Consider the following 8047-nt stretch of genomic DNA (forward strand, 5'->3'; position numbering starts at 1 on the left):
TGTTCTTTTGATCCTGATGCTTAAATTGTTTTCCTCAAGGCTTAATCCCATCATGTAACAAAACAAGGAGCTTGAAGGGTGTGAGCAAACGCAAATTATCAATTCTTGCCCTATAATCTAATTGAATATTGTAGTCAAAGGGGTCACGTTCCATGATGTATTTGGAATAGTAGTTATTAGTTAAACAAGAAATACTTGTCCAAATTAACAATCAAAGTCATGTTAAAAAAGAGATAAATAAATCAAAATTCATAACCTTATTGATATAGCTACGAAAAATTATATACTTATTAAAAAAAATATAAATTAGAAAGTACGACAGTACGACTCTTATTTGAGAAATCAAAGGCGTCGCGTTGTGTGTCGATTTAGAAAGGAATCAAGACAATACTTCCATACAACGTATCATTTGCTGAACTTCTTTAATGATTGATGGGCTTAATTATCATCTTAATGATGGCCTTGAATTTGTTTGAGTTTGCCTTTATCCCTTTGTGTGTCAACATAAATCCCAAAAGCTTGTCTGGTTGGACTCCAAATGTGCACTTTTCATAAATCAGCTTCATGTTGTGCTTTATTAGCTTAGCAAAAATATCATGAAGATCTTGAGTATGAGATGCTTCTTTTGTTGACACACCATCATGTCGTCCATATACACATTGATATTCTTTTTGATCACCTTGTCCAAAAGTGTTGTCCATTAGACGCTAATAAGTCGCCTATACATTCAGAAAACCTTGTAGCAATAGTTGGCTATGTCCGTCATGAAAGTTTTCCTTTCCTCGTCCAGTGTGTGGATTCAAAATTGGTTGTAGCTTGAGTAAACATCCATGAAGAGCTCAAAATCTGAGCCTACATCCATTAATCTGCCCATGCTTGATAGGGCTACGAGGCTTTTGGGCATACTTTATTTTGATTAGCGAAATCCGCACACATCTTCATTTTCCACTAAATTTTTCAATAATCACAACTTTAGTTAACCACACGGTGTACTTTATTTCTCTAACAAATCTTGCTTCCACCAATTAAAATAAAAGTATAATTTTTTACTTGAAGGAAATTAATTAAATGCATGAATAAATAAAGTTCACACTAATAGTAAACACACACGTTTAATCCAAGAATTAAAGGAGACATTTTTAACCAATTCATAGTCTTTCATACATAAAACTAGAAATTAAACCCGTGCGTTGCACGGGTTCGTTTTTAATTTGTATTTTTTAATTGTAATATTTAAATTTGCAGAAAGGTAAGAAAGCTATTATTTAGAAGAATATTTAGAATATATGTATAATTAAATATAATTGAGTTATGATATTCTCACACTTTCTTTCTCTAATAAGGGAAAAAAGGATCAAACAAGTAGATTTTTTTTTTTTTTGCTTCATCGGAAGAAAAAATAGGTAGATTTCTATTGAGATTGAAATGAGAGTAGTTTTTTTTAAATAAAAGAAATTTAATTACTTAATTAGATTAGTATTGAAATGAACGTGATAGTCTACTATTTTTTTTCTAATATTGATTTAGTCGTTGCAGTGATGTTATCAGTTGTGCTAATTTTTTTTATCAAGATTGATGTGGTTGTTTACCATTGCTGGTGGCATAGAAGTTCTTTTAAAATTACTTTCACGAACATAAAAATAGATTATATCTAACTGCAGGATGAACGTCATTTGTTCCCTTTGAATGATTAAGTTGCTATTTTTTTTCCATAATATGACAATATTGAGGAGTGAAAGATTCCTATTTATTATCAAGAATATAGTGAGTACTACATTTTACACACTTATCTTTCTAGTGCAGTATATAAATTTGCGTGGCTTACACTTTGTTACTGATTTGTGTCATATAAATATAGAAATGATGATATATTTGTATGATTTCAATTGAATGAGAAAAATTGTTTAGTAAATTACCATATATGTGAAACTCACAGTTTTATTTTCCAATAATCTGCAACGGGGATATATCACTAAGTAATGTGTGTTTCTTGTTGTTGTTGATGATCTTTCTCCTGCAATAAAGAAATAAGAATGAGAAATTTAAAAAAGCAATTTTGAAATTAACTAAAATAATTAAAAATGACATACTTGTTGAAGTAGTTAGAGACAATTGTCATTTTTTTTCACCAGCAGCTGAAGTCTAAGAAATATGAATAATTTGAGTTTGTGAGTGATTTCACTGGTTTGTTTATATAGAGATATAATAGATGCATGGTTCAATATAATACATTTCATTTTTTATTTATTTAATGTAGATAGTTGAATAGCCTCCTGACATTAACAATTTTATTCAGTTTTTGACACTGGTATTGCCATCATGCCACTATTTTTAATTTAGTGTTAGTTTTTATTCGGAGTTACTATGTTAAGGAATTCTAAGAGTTTGTGAGTTTAAGAAAAATAGACATATATTCGTGCAGAAAATTGGACAGCAAATTAAGACCATTGCATATCAAGATTAATTTTGGCGGAAGTATGCTTTATTGTTAAAGTTTTTTTTTCTTGGACTAAATTGATATTAGTTTAAAATTAATATTAAATTTGATTTTAATTTAAGGTACTGTGCTAAAACCATTTGCAGATATAATTTTGTGGTCTGTTACACTTTTGGCATGGATGTTACTCTTTTGCTTATACATTTGATATTTATTAAGTTTAAAACTGAAATCATTAGTGCACAAATTTCCACTACCCGTTCATTCACTCACTAAGCTATCTCATTAAAACACCAATTTTTTTTACTAATTTATGTAGGTTTTCACGTGTATTTGTACTTAATACATAGCTCAAGTGAGCTTTACTAATATATATAGATATAGATAGATATATATATTTTTTTGGAAAAACCAAATATATATATATATAAATAATTACTTTGGGAAATAAGAGCCCCAAGTACAATATAGATAGATATATATTGATAGAATTATTTTTATTTTAAAAGTATTTTATCTAAATTATTTATTAATAAATGTTATTTTATTTTTTATTTTGATTTTTTAAATTTGTCAAATGCAAAGCTCAAGTCAATTTTAAGTCTGTGAATGTTGTTATTTAATATAAGTAGTTGAATAGGTTTTTATAATACAATTATTTTCAGTTTTTAGTTTATTAAATTTTTTATTTTTTAATGTATTTAATATAAAGGTATGTGAGCTTTTATGGTTTAATACATATGTGTATTTGTACTTAATACTTAGCTCAAGTGAGCTAATATATATATAGATAATCCTTTCAATGCAAACATTCATAAAGTAATCCTTTCGGGTGATAAATCCCTTCTATGCATACTCCACACGCATAAAATAAAAAATTACCCTATTTTTATATTAAAAGTTAAAACAGACAGGTGAAGTTGAAAATATGAAGTGAAGAAATAAATAAAATTAAGAAGTAAAAGAGTAAAAGGCAATAAAAATAGATAGAAGCAAAGGTTGGGCCGTAATCAACTGTTTGGGACCCATAGCCCATACATAGGGTGGGGACCTGATTCAAGCCAACGCCCGACACAGTTTAACATGACCCGTCATTGTCTTGCATTTATATCGTACGCATAACTCCTTTTTTATTTTATTTTGGTGAATCATCGCTCACTGCCCTACTTTCATTCTATTTCAAAAAAAAAAAAAAAATTATGATATTTCTCTACCTTTAAAATTTAAAGTGAGTAGATTAAATTAGATTGATCATAAATCAACGATAGTTTATTCAAGTGGTACATGCTTGATTATCTTTAAGTAAGGTCTCAGGCTTAAGTCTAGTCTTGTGGATGGAAAAAACCTTCGTTGAGAGAGTTAGCCATATACCATGATGTAAATGTTCCCGGCTCGAATATGATTAATCATCCGAAGGAGGATACTTTATGATTTCAATTTTGTTGGTTTAATTTTCCCGCCTTTAATTATTAGAGCTAGTTCTCATAATTAAGTAAATTTTTATTCATATCATATTCATTGACCATACAAATTAACACTAGGTGGTGGCAAAATGGCCATACATAATTGACTTTTCTTAATCAATATTAATATCTTAGGTTCGAATATTGTAAATGAAAAACTTAATCTGCTAGAAGAACTAATTGAGATGTGGATGTTCCCAATGCTACTATGATGTGAAAGTTGTCGATTTGGACATGATTTCCCCTCAATAAGTATAACTGTAGTATGAAAAGTATTCAAACAACTTAAATTATTAAAAGTTTAACTGACTACAATTTTTTAATAAATTTGAGAGTGACAGTAGGTAATTAGTTTTAAGAGGTTAATTCCTATGAACTGATAAGTATTAATAAGTTTTACACAATCATTCAATCACATCCCTCCATTTTTCTAGATCATAATTAATTTTAAATTTAATAATATTTAAAATAATAAATAGAAGAATGTGATTGAATAACCATGTAAAACTTTTACATCATCAGTGCATATATTTTAATTTGTTTAACAAGAACGAGTGATAATAAAAATTGGTTGAGAAGGGAGTGAGAGTTCAACCTTTAATTATTGTTTCTGACATTTAATTTAATTTGATCCACCCAACCAAATGTGTTCACAACAATTACACAATGATTATTACTATTGAGTGTTTGGTGGTATAAGATTCACCAGCCAAATTAAAGACGAATAACAATCATAAAAGGGAAGTACTATTTTAGTAATTTTTTAATCCAAAAAGTAACATTTATTACTCACTCTAATTGACTTTTGATTTAAATAAATAAAATGGGGGAGATGAGACTCAAATTTAAAGTAGATATAATTGTCGGATGAAAACACATGTACTACTATGAAGCTATATTTATCTCACCCTAAAAGGATGAGTGAGGATCGAATATGCACCTATCCGATATAAAAATCTGACATGCTCCACTCAACTAACTCCCAGTTAAAGCTTCAATTACTCGTTTTAAACTCTAGTAAAATTTCATTAATATTTATCACCTAACAGAAAAATACAGATCAGGTCAGAACAAAAAAATATTGCAAAAAAATATTCACAGGAAGCATAGAAGAGGAGGACAGAGGTGGCCTTCCACATCCAAAAACAAATACATATCAGGTCAGAGGCAACTATCATCGATTTGCCAAGCAAGATAGGAGGACGGAATTGTCATCTGATGATGACAATATCATCGATTCCTCATCAAGGTTCTTCATTGACTTCTCCCTCTAACAGATCTGAGAAATACATCAACATTGAGCATTGCTGATAGAGTGGAGTAGAGAGATGAGGAAGTGATTCTGAGAACCCTTGTCCTCTCCACTTCCGACAGCGGTGAGAGGTGAGTGGAGTAGAGAAGTGAGGTATGGTCGTCGTTGTTGATTATGAGAGAGAGAGCATTAGGGTTTCCTTCAGGTTCTTATTATCTAGGTGGGCTGGGCTTATGGCCATTTAAAAAAAAAACTATATATGGGCTCGGTCGGGTTTAGTCACCGCTCGACCAGGGTTTCTTGGACCGAACTCGACCGGTTCAAACCTGTTGAACCCGATTTTCTCACCCAATGGCCCGTTTACCTGCTTAGGTCCGCCCGTTAGCTGCGGTTTGGGTCCAGTTAAACCGGTTTCAGGGCGGACCGGTTTTTTTGCCCAGCCCTAATCATAACCGTGCACCTAATTGCTTAAAATTAATTTTTTTAATAGTATTGAATAATAAATACTACTAGTACTTTTAATTTAATGATTCCTCTTTATGTGCCAATAAAAGTGAGGCAACACTATAGAACTTCAGACCATAAAAGTGTAACTTGTTGAGCATGTTCTTTCAACCTCTAGCAAGCAGTAAAAGTTGTAGTTGTAGATCTGTATTGTTGGGGCCACAGTTCTTATTGGTTAATTATTAATGTGAAGAAAGGTAGAGGTCCAGTAAGAAATGTATAAACGGGTAAGTTTGAGGGTTTGACCTTACATTATTTCAACTCTATGTTGGTAGCCTCATAAATCTCAATGATATGGTTTTAATTTCAACTGTTTAAGCTAGTAACAAATAGCAATGAACCAGTGATTGTTGCACTTGTGTGGCTGTAGATGCAAAAGGAATTTCCGAATTTGGTATGCTTTTTTTTTTTTTTATCTCACCATCGTTTGAAAAAGTGAAGTTGTTTATCTCAACAAATGTCTTTCCTGAAATTTGAACTTGTGTTTAACGATATCTAATTTACTTACAACTAAACTAACATATCGTTGTAGAAAATTGGTATACATAGCTCAATGCTAGAGTATAACAGATCACCCCATAATTATGTGGTACAAAGCATTAAAAAATAGAAAATTAAAACATGACCATATCTTATTAAGGTTATTGATTATTGACAGTGGGTTGGGTTACCCACTTCCTATTCACTATTCAGTAGCAAGCAGTGCCTAGTTGTTTTGAATTAAGCTCTGATTAAGACCCATCCTATTAGTTCATATGCACCTTTATACCCTGTCTACAGTCATCAAATACTACCATAACTCTGTTTAAATCTGGTAAAAACTGTGTACGGTTGACAATTCCAGAAAATTGGTCAGAAATATAAAAGGATGTTGTGCAAAGTGCAAACACTAATTTAATTATATAACTCTCACTTCACTTGTTCATGAATCATGATAGTTGTCTTACATATATTAGTTTGCACCTAAATCCAAAAAAGGAATAGAAGAATATGTTGAGAAGCTTAAAAAATTTGTTCCCCTTATATATATCCTCTTCTTCCTCTTTATCTCTCCCTATTGTATTTAGTGCAGGCTTCCAACTTTATGATAATATAATACATATAGTAACTATTGAAGCAACCTACCAATAAGCGCTTGTAGCTCAGTGGATAGAGCGTCTGTTTCCTAAGCAGAAGGTCGTTGGTTCGACCCCTATCTGGCGCGTTTATTTTTTTTTTATTTTAGTTATTTAGGTGAGATTTAATTGTTATAGCCTTTCTAATTTTGCTATTGAAATAAGATGTTTTTTTCTCCAAGACTCATATACTTTTATATATAGTATAGATATATATCATAATATATTTTAAATGGTTTATGTTTTTAATCTCACAATTATATTGATTCAAAAAAATCTCACAGTTATATTTATATTTTTTTTTTTATCTTATGCTAGTGTAATATTAAAACTGAAAATCCATTTAGTGTTTCCAAAATACGAAAACACATGTAGAACATATGTTATATATATTATATTTTCTTTGAACATTAATTTTGTGAGCCTGTATCAAATATAAGGAATAAGTGTTGACAAGTAAGATAATTAAAGTAAGTGCAGGTTTATAAGTCTTACAGTACATGATTAATTATGAAATTGAAATCAATTATGTGAGAAGTTTATGAGTAGTTTTTCGGTGTCAAAATTGAAAGAAAAAAAATAGAATTTTCGGAGCCTATATCAAATATAAGGAACAACGGTAGACAAGTAAGATGACTAAAGTAAGTGCAGGTTTATAAGGCTTACTAAGACTGATTTTATGGGGAGAAGTTTATGACTAACAAGTGTTGACAAGTAAGATAATTAAAGTAAGTGCAAGTTTATAAGTCTTACTGTACATGATTAATTTTAAAATCGAAATCAATTATGTGGAGAAGTTTATGAGTAGTTTTTTAGTGTTAAAATTGATTATGAGGAAAAAGAAGCGAGTCAAATATACTAGACAAACATAAAACACCAAATAACAAAGGTGAGTTACTTTCTTGGCTAAAAGATTTATCATATTTAGGTGCTTCTTGATTGTCTGAAGTGTGGAGAAACAGAATTTTCTTCATTCGTCTTGGAGCACTTTCTATAAGGAATCTCTCAAGTCTCAACTCTGCTCTTTATTTTTGTCAACGGAAGCTTCAATCATAGATTCCAATATGGTGAATTTATGTCAAGAATAAATGGATAGTCCAGCTTCATTTTATGTTTTTAATCAACATGCATGGCTAGTCCAGCTTGAATAAGAGTACTAGCTAGCATATTGAAGTAGCCCAAGTTAGAGCTTGGAGATGCAGGACCACAAGCAGCAATGAAAATGACCCAACATTTTGCTCAACATCATGGACCAATTGTGTAAGGTGAACACATC

At 30.6% G+C, this 8047-nt stretch overlaps 1 non-coding gene across 1 annotated transcript; it reads left to right on the forward strand.

Moving 5' to 3' along the window:
- The first annotated feature begins 6787 nt into the window (after positions 1-6787).
- On the forward strand, positions 6788-6860 carry TRNAR-CCU (transfer RNA arginine (anticodon CCU)). Its single transcript has one exon. It is a non-coding gene; the product is annotated as a tRNA-Arg (tRNA).
- Positions 6861-8047: the final 1187 nt, after the last annotated feature.

Source organism: Lotus japonicus, chromosome 1 (genome assembly GCF_012489685.1).
Source record: "Lotus japonicus ecotype B-129 chromosome 1, LjGifu_v1.2".
NCBI lineage: Eukaryota > Viridiplantae > Streptophyta > Magnoliopsida > Fabales > Fabaceae > Lotus > Lotus japonicus.